The following is a 12,335-nucleotide window of genomic DNA, read 5'->3' on the forward strand; positions in this document are numbered from 1 at the left end:
AACTTTTTATTATTTTTCTAAAAGAAACATAGGAGGCTTTGAATACATGACAATACCTAAGTCAAACATGACATTTGTCAAAGTTTTTAAAATTGTAATAAATTATTTAGTTTTTGATTGTTCATTTAACTAGTGATATAAAATTAAACAATATAAGACTCATTTGACAGATAAAGTAAGATTTCGCGACCGAAACTGGTGAACAAACGGATGTCATTTCTTCACTGTTTGTGAAATGAAAACATCATTTCGTAATTCAATTAACAAATATGGGGTCACTGACACCATTAATTGTTGGGCTGGAAGAATAATATGTTCAAATATCGGCTGGTTTTCATGATTCTTCGTCGCATATCAAAATAAATTTTATTTTTTTAAATTAATTTTTATTCATTTTTTTTCGGACTGTTGTAAGAGGTAGATCAAGAAAACTAAAACAAGTTTTCCATTTCAATTTGTATACCTGACATGACAATAATGATTTCATTCTATGACATTTCATCTGTCGAAAATTATCATCAATTTCAAATTCGAACTACATAAGGTGCTAAGAAAGTCTTGTCGCGCGATAATATAAATAAACAAAAACACATTAAACATATTTTGTTTTTAACTCTACACTTTTTTAAACATGTTTATCAAATCTTAAGCATTTATGTTCACTGAATATTTTACAGTGAATTATTGAAATTTGTAAAATGTTCGAATTGTCCAAACGTGATTATCGGGTGATTTTCGCCTATAATTTCAATCGTGGCTTAACAACTCATCAATGCTTTGTTGAAATATTTGGTGTGTTTGGTGAAGTTGGGCCATCTCCAAGGATATAACACGGTGGTATTTCAATTTTCGACGCGGTGATTTTCACTTGGATAACGAGTTTCACTCAGGACGACCTGAAGAAATAGTAAACGAAAAAAACAGCTCTACTATAAAGAAACTACGAAACGAAACGAACGAAAATAAGCATGTGACATATTGGCAGATTGAGAACAATTTAAGGATTAATGCACCTGCAGTGCACGAAATTCTGCAAAACCGTCCTTAAAAAAAAGTTTGTTTCTGATGGATACCTCATCGGCTAACCGACGATCAAATGCAACATCGAGTAGCATGGTGCCGAAACATGCTAAAAAATGTTGAATTAGGGATGTTACTCAGTGTTAATTCTATAGTTACTAGTGATGAAACATGGCAATATTACTTTGATGCTCCAACTAAGTCCCAGTCGAAAGTGTGGGTACTTGAAGATAAGGAAACTCCAACAATGGTAAAACAAACTAGATCTGTTTGCAAACAAATGATCGCTGTTTTCGTAGTAAAACGCGGAATAATTAGTCGCATTGTATCAAATAGTCAAAAAACTGTTACTGCAAAATGGTACACTGAACATTGCCTGCTTCAAGTTATTCAGTCCCTTACAAACTTTCGATCAAATTCACGACTCAATACCTGGTTTCTCCATCACGACAATGCACCGACACACCATCAACTAACTAAAACATTTTTGAAAAACTCTGGGTTGCAGCTACTAGAATATCCTCCTTACGGCCTAGATCTTGCTGTCTGTGAGTTCGCACTTTTCCCTTATGCAAAAAAACAATTAAAAGGTCGACGTTTTCCAAATGCAGATGAAATGATAGCAGCCTGGGATGAAATATGTTCCGAGATAACTCCAGAAAAGTGGGAGCGAAAATTTGCACAGTTCAGCATATGTTGAAGTGTATTAGTTGTGATGGAAAATATTTTGAAAAATGTTGATTAATAAAGTCATACGACAAGACTTTCTTAGCATCCTACGTACGATCCTAGGTGCCATAACTCGGAGCAAAAATTAAAGATACACTCGAAAATTTCGGTTTTTTCGAAATAATCGAAAAAAAAATGTAGATCTGTTAGTGCCGTGAAATTGCTCCCTGAAAGCGACATTTTTCCCCCATATAACCAGGCCTGTATCCATTCCCGTTTACGAGATCACAGTGCTGCACATCCTCATTTTACTCACACTCTATATCCCAAATGCGTAACTTCCCTCAAGTCCTCTACACTTTTTTAACAATCAACTGGGCAAATTTATTCTATATACTCAGTAAAGTTGCGCATGTGCTCAAAATTTGACCAACATATTTCAAAAACTGTAAGAGCGCCAAACTTAAGAAGCATAAAAAAATCTTCTTTAAAGAGCTTAATCGCTTATACAATTTCTCGATTAACCTTCGAAACATCCTGAGATATGGAATCAATCAGCTTAGTCTAAAATTGATAAAAAACAGTCCAAAATAATTTCCTGTAAATTTTACAGCAGCAGTATTAAACTTTCACCCTTGGCCGTAAGATGTCGATCCTAATATTAAAACGTTCGAATCGATACTGGCCCCGCTCGCTGTACTCTCAAAGCGCGGAAGGTCGGCTGATGTGTGACTTATCCGTGTAATAAACGTTTAAAAAAAAAACAAAGAAACGTAACCTATCATGAGCCCTGTGTAATAATAGATTACTACTCATAAGAGCCCCAACGTAAACTGCTACTAGCGGCATACTGAGAATAAATGACCTGTATGACTGGAAAGATCACTTATATCAGTGGCCTGACAAGTAGCTATATGTCTATAAATGGACCATTACTATTATCGTGTTATGGCGAAGGCGCATTTCATTTGATGTCAACAACCTGGTGCGAGTAACAAAACACCAGTTCCCCTTACAAACAGCCCAAACAGTACTCTATTAATAATATATCTTTCACTGTCACTTTTAAACCAGGCCTAGCTAATAGCTCATCTGTCTCTCTTGCTCTAAGCGCAACTCACCTGAATCGCAGTGGTTCTCTGTCATCCACGATGTAAAAAACAATGAAACAAACCGACCCGGATTCGCGATGGGTTCAGCAAACTTAAACGAGGTCTCTCGGTGAATTAAATGTGGTGACGTACGTAGTATACGTATTACTTTCTCATGGATACTTTTTGTTCTTATACTATGATCTTTAACTTTTTGGTTCCCAATAAAGCCTAAATGTGTTTATACAGATTTATTGGGTATATATTTGGCTGGCACGAACCATGTTTGATAATAGTTGCTTTGTATTTACCTAACAAGTGCGGAAACTAATTTGCACAACTAGCTTTAAATAGTTATTTTCCCACGACACCCTAGAAAAGTAAACATAACAAATGGAGATAGCGGTGCACAATGCTAACATACACGTGCGTTAGGAAAAACAAATGAATGATGATGAATGAACGAGAGACCTCGGTAATCATAAAAGATACGAGGTAGGTTCAATCGGGGAAACTTGCATAATTGGGAGTTCAAGAATATTTTATTTCCAAATTCGCAAAATTTTTGTTTCTTTCGGAGATATTCAAAAAAACAAAAATTTTGGAAAAGCGTTGTTATTTTTCCCTCAAATTATTTGGCGAGCTAATTCAAAATGACTGACGCATCATCATTGCAACTTTTCCTATTCTAGAACGTGGTGACGTCATATTTGAAATCCAACTTTTTGATTTTTGACAACCACCATCAATTTTGTTTTTCTCATGGGCGTCATCTTGGATTTTCACATTTTTAAATTAATCTTTGTTCTCTTATCACGATGATGTATCACATGTTAAGACGCAGTCTTGCAGTTTGTTCAATAATGCATAAATCCAAGACCTATAAGAAAAAGAAAGTGAATGATGGCTGCCGAAAATCGAATCGTTGGATTTGAAATATGACATCGTTACGTTGTAGAAGAAAAAAGTCGCAATGATATGTTAATCATTTTGAATGATTTCGCCAGATAAGCTAAGCAAAAAATAAAAACGTTTTTTCAAAATTTCTCTTTTTTCTGAATATCTCTGAAATTTATCCCAATTTTTGAAAATTTAAAGCGGCATACTCTTACATTCATTAATGAGCAAGTTTGCCTTAATTTAACCAACCTCGTATCTATAATGATCGCCAAAGTCCCAATGATTGAGCTGCAGAAACAGATAACCTGTATACGATTTTTTCCGCTACTAAATTTTATATAATCAAATTAACGAACCTAAATTCAAAATAAATTAAATCCAAAACACGAAAAACATAACACGAACGATGATGTTTCATTCGTAACCATCTTCATCAGCTCGCTAGGTAAAGAATGAGCAATGTACGTTCCATTATAACTTTAACTAACCTGTCAACTGGTCAGGCTCAATAATTATGGCTATGTTTAACATTAAATACTAGTCAACAAAAAACGTTTATTTAAGGAAATATTACGAAATCTAATCGGCCTTTGTAAAAGTAACTTTGGAAAGATCTGCAGCCACAAAGTGTCAATTTGGGCTGACTTGGTTTTCTTTTCCAGTTGCATATACTTTTTACTTTAATTTTTTTTTTGTATATGGCCCAAGATTGTGGGAAAATAGTATACATAGATGTCTGGCAAAAAAGACCCTCGCCTGCGGCTTATGTTTAATATTTCGCGCTTGCGCTGTGAAAGCTACTCTCTGAGCTTGTTCTGTAATACACTATTATACTAAACAGGTGAATAATATTTGTTCAAGAACCGTTATCCAGGAACGTCATGATAATTTCATTATTCATATGTTAACAGTAATTTTGCTTAGGAGGAAATTGTCTGATTACAAACTGTTATTTTTCACCCGGGTGGAAAGTGAGTCCTCTCCACCTGGATAGATCTCACTCTCCAGCTAGGTAGATGTCAACTAATATCTTAATCATACCTCAAATATGTAACCAACTTTCATAAGGCTTTTGTACCACTTTGCGTGCGTCTTATGGAATGTATCCAGAAAAAGGCTTTACATCATCTTCAGTTTCCGACACTTTTTCTAGAATTTGGTTTTTTCGACTTTTTAATAAATGATTTATCATTTTCCTTCTTGTTTTCACTAAAATTTTTGATGGAAGTAAAATACTGTGTACACCACGGTAGAAATGATTCTTTGTATCGAGCAGTAGCTGATCTCGGCGCTATGCGTCTTGGTGTTCTTGAGCACTGTCCTTTATCCGGTAACTTGATAGAAATGCTCCAACCTGTAGTGCATACTGTTATATTACATAAGTTATATGGATGATAACTTTTATCTGCGCTAGCGCTTCCCTGGACATCTACATACCTGTCTTGGGGAAGCCTTGGATCTAGTCCAAATGGGCGAGGACTTCCTCTACCTCCCCTGGACCAAACCCGTTACCACATGACTACCCTCCAAATCAGCTTTTCCTCCTCCAAACTGGAGACTTAGTAGTCTCATCTGGGGAAAAAGCTTAGATCAGTACCGGCGGAGGAGGGGTATTTGTGTGTTTCGATTAAAACTCGGTTTCTGAAACTTCTAAAATTGAGGTTGAGTCGATATGAGTCAAGTTCAATAAGAACTCAGACACTACTAGCAATTTCAGCCTCAAAGGTACTTTGGGCACCTATTTTTGGTCGGGCAGATGACGCAGGTGAATGACATGATGCAAAGTTAAAGGTACCGTAAATTTATGTTTTAAAATTTTCCAGAAATGTGCCTTAATCGACTGAGTATACAGTGGATATAAAAAGTATTCATACACTCGACTATTAAATAGTAAGCTTTTTTGAAGGATATTAATATTATTATTATTTATTATTATTTAAATTAGTTTTTTGTACATTTGAAAATGTGTTTTAAAAAATTATCAGTTCTAACTATTATTAGAGTAAAATTTCAGAGCAATACTTCATTTCAAATTGCACTAAGTTTATTTATAATAACATGTTTTCGAATGAGCGTAGAAAACATACGTTCAAAACGCATTCGTACGTTAAGACAATAAATCTATGCTATTTTTTACTTGATTGAGGTTTTTAATTTTTGCATTAATAGTTTATCGCTAGTGAGTTCTGCATGCTAAATAATTTAATTGCAGTCTCAGCCATCAATACGCCATGAAAAGTGTCCGAATTAAGTCTTAATATGCGCAATCTAATAGTTGACCTCCATAAACAAGGAAACTCGTTACGTGACATTGCTTAAAGTGTAAAAAAGAACTCATAATACTGTTCAATACGTTATAAACAGATTCAGAAATACGGGAAATGTCTTATCAACTGTCCGTGGAGGAAGACCAAGAAAGATAAAGGATCTGCCATGCCACTTTATTATCTGTAAAGTAAAAGAACACCCTTTAATTAGTACCGCAAAACTCGTATAGGATCTCGAAAATGCTACTGGCTCTAGAGCATCTGCCCAAACTGTTAGAAATTTTCTGAAAGAAGCTGGATTCCATGGCAGAGTAAATAAAAAAACCTTGGGCTAATAAATCCAATCGCAGGAAGAGAATTCAATTTGCAAAAGAGTCAAGAGATAAGTCAAGAGAGTTCTGCCGTCGAGTAATCTTTTCAGATTAAAGTAAATTTAAAATTGTTGGATCAGACGGACGTCAATTAGTGTGGAAAAGATGAGAAGAAACTCTGAAAAAAACAAATCCAAAGCCTAATGTAAAGCATGGTGGCGGAAGTCAAATGGTTTAGGGTTGTATATCTCTGGGAGGTGTTGCAAACCGTCATTTTATTGATGTAACTATGGACTGGTTTATGTAACGAGATATTTTAAATGAAAATCTAGATCATAGTGCCATTAAATTAAGAATTCATGACGCTTATTGGTTCCAACAAAACTACGACGCCAAACATTTCTCTAGACGTATTTAAGAACGGCTGTTATAAAAGGTGTCTCTGAACATAGTCGCATAAATTCAACCACTATTCTAGATCTCAAAATATGGCGAAAACTTCATATAAACATATATCAAAAGGCACCTAGTTTTAGATATACAGAGTGTGAAAGGTTGATTTCTGAGGATAGTTTTTTATTAATATTTTCGAAACGTTTTCAGATAAATGAATGAAATTTTGTACTTTATTGTAAATGTTTGTGCTTTTTTGAGTCTTTATGAAAAAATGACTATATTTTTTTCCAGTGGCGGATAATACAGATGGATAGTGCTTAAAAAATACCTAAACTTTTTTGTACTTAACTTTATTTATGATTTTATAGGAAAAATATTGAACCTGAAGAGTTTTACATAAAAAAGGTACTCTTATTGAAAGTCAAAATTTCCAAGAATTTTCGAGAAAATTGATATTTAACAAATCGATGAACATTATGTTTTTTTTTTATTTATCAGATTTAAAACCCAATTGGCTTTGAAATGAAACAAAAAATTATTTTTTAAATTTCCGTTTTTTTACTAATTAATTACTAACTACTATAAATACTAATTAAATTTTAATTTCCGTATATGACAACATTTATTAATAAAGTTTGGTAGTTTTTCGTTGTCACAAGAACAGTGTTTAATTATAATTGTTGTTAATGAAATTGAATAAAAGAGGGTTTTAAATCTGATATTTATTTAATAGAACATAATACCCACCGATTTGTTAACTATCAATTTTATCAAAAACTCTTGGAGATTTCAACTCTCAATGAGAATGCCTTTTTTATGTAAAACTCTTCAAATTAAATATTTTTCCTATAAAATCGTCAATAAAGTTAAGTACAAAAAAGTTTAGATACCTTTCAAGTGCTACCCTCTCGTATTACTCACCCCTAGAAAAATGTGGAAATTCATTTATAAAGGCTCAGAAAGAACACAAAAATCAAAGTAAAGTACAAAATTTCATTAATTTATCTCGAAACGTTTCGAAAATATTAATAAAAAACCATTCCCAGCAATCAACCTTTCACGCTCTACATGTATTATACTGTATCGAAAACAAAGCACCTTTCGATATATGTTTATATGAAGTTTTCGTGATATTTTGAGACCTAGAAAATGTAGTTGAATTTATGGCACCGTGTTTAAAGACACCTTGTATAATGTCCTTCACGTATTATAAGCGCTAGATTTCAATTCTTTTGAGTACTTGGGATCACACTGAGAGAAAAAAATTAGGAAAAATGACATAACGAGCAAAGACACTTTGTGAAGAGATCACTAAAAATTTAGTTCTTTCAATGCTACGACGGTCACCGAGTATTACTAATTCCAATGGGTATCCGACAAAGTATTTAGAAATATATTCTTATTTTTTATTTGATTATGCTTTTCCTGTGATGGTAGATCTACAAATACCTTTTTTGCTACATATTTTGATTCCCCCAATAAATGTTTATATTTTGCTAAAATACATATTGTGTTTCTTGTATTATCTTTTGATATTCTATTAGGGACAGGTTGAGATAACTTCAGTAGAATATTCGATCAAATTAACTTTATCTTTAAGATGTGTAATATTAATTACTGATAAAATTCAAGGTGTAAGAATTTTTTTTTGTATTCCCTGTACATTCATTCTGGTAACACTTTATGACATATAACTGGTAGCACAATGCCGTGCAAAGCAAAGTAGTACCACAGGTACTACGTCACCGGAGTCCGACTATCTGGTGCGATGGCGAACAAAACAAAGCCCGCTGGTCGTGGAAGACCTTGATCGAATAAAAATGTATTTTCATAATATAAATCAGGGACTGATAAACTGTTCGTATACTGTATATAAGTTCGACGACCCCGCGTTGCCGCCTCGGATTTAACCTCAAAAATTGAGGCCATCGCTCCACTTGGTTTACGGTCGAAAATGGAGAGGTTTAGCGACAACTGGAGTCATCCACAATAAAAATAGTCCGTAATGGAGAATTCGAATGCGATAGAACAATAATCGTTATATGAAGGATGCTTAAGGTTTTGATAGGGGAAATTTAATAGGTGATAGACTTAGAAAAATACGAGGAAAATAATATCTTATGGTTTCAGAGATATCTATGCAAATGCATCGAAGTTATAACACCCTGTATGGCAAGTCGCCCAAGAGAAAGATATCAAGGCAACCAAAGGGTTGTATAGTTACAGCGATCTCCATGTATGAACTTAAAAAACGGTGACCCAGTATACAGGGTTAGCCACGCAACCAGTTCATTAGAAAGAATGTTTTTGACTTCCCACCATCGTAGCCCAATGAAACTTGCTTTCAGGCTGGAATCAACGATTTTGAATCCAACTAAAATATTTTCAAAATGGCGGCATTTTCGGTTGTTCCGAAAGTAGGGACCGACGGACTTCATTCACTTTTGTAATTTTTTGGATTTCTCGTCAAGGTTTAATGCCAGTTTATGTAAAGTGTCCTGTGCCTAAAATTTACTGTTTCCAAGTTATACCGGAAAATCTGAACATTTTGACACATGCAAGATTCCACGGAAATCGGTATGAATTAACCGCTGCGAATTTTGGAATCGGCGTTTTGGAGTTTAAAGAGCACTTAATAAGTTACACTTTGAAGTATGTCAATTTGATAACAAGCCTTCCACAACCCCTTCGCTTTTCAAAATTCGTCCAGGGAACTTTAATAATATTTAATACAAAATCAAATTTTAGGCTAGAAAATGTTTTACAGTACAAGTTGTCCTATTCGGAATAAACAAATTATTGAAATATGAAGTCTCGCCACTTCGAAGGGGCGTATCGAGGGTTTTGGAAGACTTTTTGTGAAATTGAAACACGTCAAAACCTACCTTATTAGGTCTTCTTTGAGCTCCAAAACACCGATCCCAAAATTCACAGCGGTTAGCCTACAATACCAATTTCTGCGACACCTTGTAACTGTCAAAATTTTCAAATTTTCCTATGTAACTCAGAAACGGCCAATTTTAAACATATGATACTTTACATAAACTAGTCTTAAAATTTAACGAAAAATCCGAAAATGACAAAAAAAGTAGGGGGTTCCATTTAAAATAAGGAAGATGGTACCTACTTCCGGTATAATCGGAGGTGCCGCCATATTGAAAATACTTTACTTGCATTTAAAATGATCGATTCAAGCCTGAAACCCAATTGCATTGGGCTACAATATTGGAAAGTCAAAAATTTTCTAATGAACATGTTGCGTGGCTAAATTTGTATATCAAAATCGAGCCACTGGCGCGCGAACAAATAACTGACTGAAGTTAAGCGAAATTTCAGTGATGCCTTAATTTGGACGTGATGTATGTATATTTCTCCTTTGGAGTGACTGAAACTTAATCCTGCGATGAATAATAAGCAACGAATATGCATCTCCCCTTTTGCGAATTTCGGCCAATTAGGTACGTGATGATTATCCAATTCGACCTCTGCCACTATCCATTACTACAGGGGAATAACACGTGCTTTCCCTATCGAACCGACATTTTTTATAGATTTCAATGTCCTCGTTATCGGCTTAGTGCTAAAGCTCTCTATCCCTCGTTATTGGAAATAAAAGGCTAAGTCAATGCGATCGAGAGTGAAACAACACACACAAACAACTGCCTCTGGCATACTTGAATCGAGATCACTGAACTATTGAGGGTCAGAACTACAAAATGTGGTTTTATTTTATTTATCTGCCTTTGCAGTGTTGAATTGTTAGAATTCAACAAGAGTAGATCACAATGTGGCGAAATGTAGTGACAATTTTCCACCAGTGGTGCTATTGGACCCGATTTGCGGAGCGAGAGGAAAATTTACCACTCGCAGAGCCCTTAGGCCAAAATTACGTATAACATAAACTGTTGTTGAGTTAATGTGTGCAAAGTCGGTTGGTCTGATCCTCGAGACCCGAATCGCAGCATAAAGAGACCACTTTCGATGTTTTGGCAAGTTCAGTGAACTTGTTCTTGCTATTGCGACCTCTTGTTAAAGAATTTTCATTTGTGGGAATGGCGTACCACTATTTAAGTAGCCACCATCCTTGCTAGTCCAGAACGTTAGCTTATCCAATCGAATTTTCCTAACAACCTCTTTATAGGAGAAGATCTTGATTTAAACAATGAAGAGCCCTCATTTATTCATACTTGTCCCCGTTTCCTAGTTAAGGGTGCAAAACTGGAACGGCGGGTAGAATGAACGTCGCCCCTTGAACGTTATTTTTAGATGCAGCGTCCTAATTTCTCAAGAAAAGTGGCGAACATTGAAATAAATCTTGACAAGTTTCAATTAAAAAAGTCAGTTTGGTGTCGGCTGACTCTTAAATCAATGGGCCCGAAACCCTTTCGTTTATTTGGTTTCAAGCTCCAAAGAGGCTAAATGTGGATCAACTCGTATCGGAAACTCTGATATTCGGGTGAACAACCGCAGTCGACTTTCTGGGCTTTCAGGGTTACGAGAAACAGGTCTGGACTATGCCTATGGGGACACAAGTTTTTTATAGTGTTTTCATGAAGCATTGCTTAAATTCAATAAAATTACAGGAATCGATTTTTCGCCAAAATCCCTCATTTTCCCATACATTTTATTTCATTGTGATTTTTTAACGTAAATTGAAACAAATAAGGTGGCTCAAAAATGTCCTGTCTTCGTTTCCATTAAACCAATAACTGGAAAGTTGTGGGTGGAAGGGAAAGAGAAATGCAAATTGCTATCCTGAAATAAATTGCAAATTGTAGCCCTCTGCACTATGTAAAACGAGGAAACGTATACCATACTTTATCCATTATTTCAAAAACAGTTGGATATCGATATTGAACATGCTACATGAAATAATGGGTGACCATTAAGCAGAATCTCGCAGTGAGCAGGGCATTGGATTGTGCAAACTGGTAGTTGTTTAGCATCAATCATCTGACAACTGATTTCAGATAAATTTACTCATGGCATTTCTTTAATATCTCAACAATTCCTACTTTTTGACGATCACCCTGTGTGATTAGAATTACTTGCGCAATCCACTCGGAGAATAAAAAAACAATGTTGCCATCAAAAAAAGCAAAAATTTATATCCAGTTTCTTGATTACCCTGTATAGTTCCACTTTACAGAGCCGAGCATGCGCAAGGCACTTCATGGCATTCACGTATGCACTGTGTATTGTAAATGTATTTTTCTTGCTTTCCTTTAGTCAATACTACTTCGAATAACGTTAGTCATGAATTATTCTACACATGAAGTGATCAAGATTGAAAGAATGAGCATCCTAATTAAAATTTGCCATGTGATCAAAAGCAAATAACAGTTCAATGATTTCCTTCAAATGTAGAACATGGGGCTAACCACCTTTGAACGGCAAAGTGAAAGTGAGTAGTAAAAAACAAAAGTGGGCATAATAGATGAAACAATAATAGTTGAATAAATTTGTCCTGCTTTCTTCATAATCTATCGTGAATTGCCTTCACGCGCAGTGCGTGGTAACAAACTTTTCTATTAGAATGCAAAAAACACTTTCTTATCATCAGAAATTATCACAAATGCGGCAACATGCTAAAATCTCCCCAAAATGTTTGCATATTACTTGCTTAAATACCATGTAGTCTTACTTGAGTAATCTATCGACTATTAGACAGGGTGTCACGA

At 34.9% G+C, this 12,335-nt stretch overlaps 2 protein-coding genes across 2 annotated transcripts in view; both read left to right on the top strand.

Annotated features, from left to right (window-relative positions):
* Window positions 1-12,335, top strand: part of Ifrd1 (Interferon-related developmental regulator 1) — a 176,433-nt gene that overhangs the window by 29,273 nt on the left and 134,825 nt on the right. The gene's annotated exons all lie outside the window — the stretch shown is intronic.
* Eip75B (Ecdysone-induced protein 75B) overlaps window positions 1-12,335 on the top strand; it is a 77,634-nt gene that overhangs the window by 10,921 nt on the left and 54,378 nt on the right. The window lies entirely within an intron of this gene.

Source organism: Euwallacea similis, chromosome 24 (genome assembly GCF_039881205.1).
Source record: "Euwallacea similis isolate ESF13 chromosome 24, ESF131.1, whole genome shotgun sequence".
Taxonomy (NCBI): domain Eukaryota; kingdom Metazoa; phylum Arthropoda; class Insecta; order Coleoptera; family Curculionidae; genus Euwallacea; species Euwallacea similis.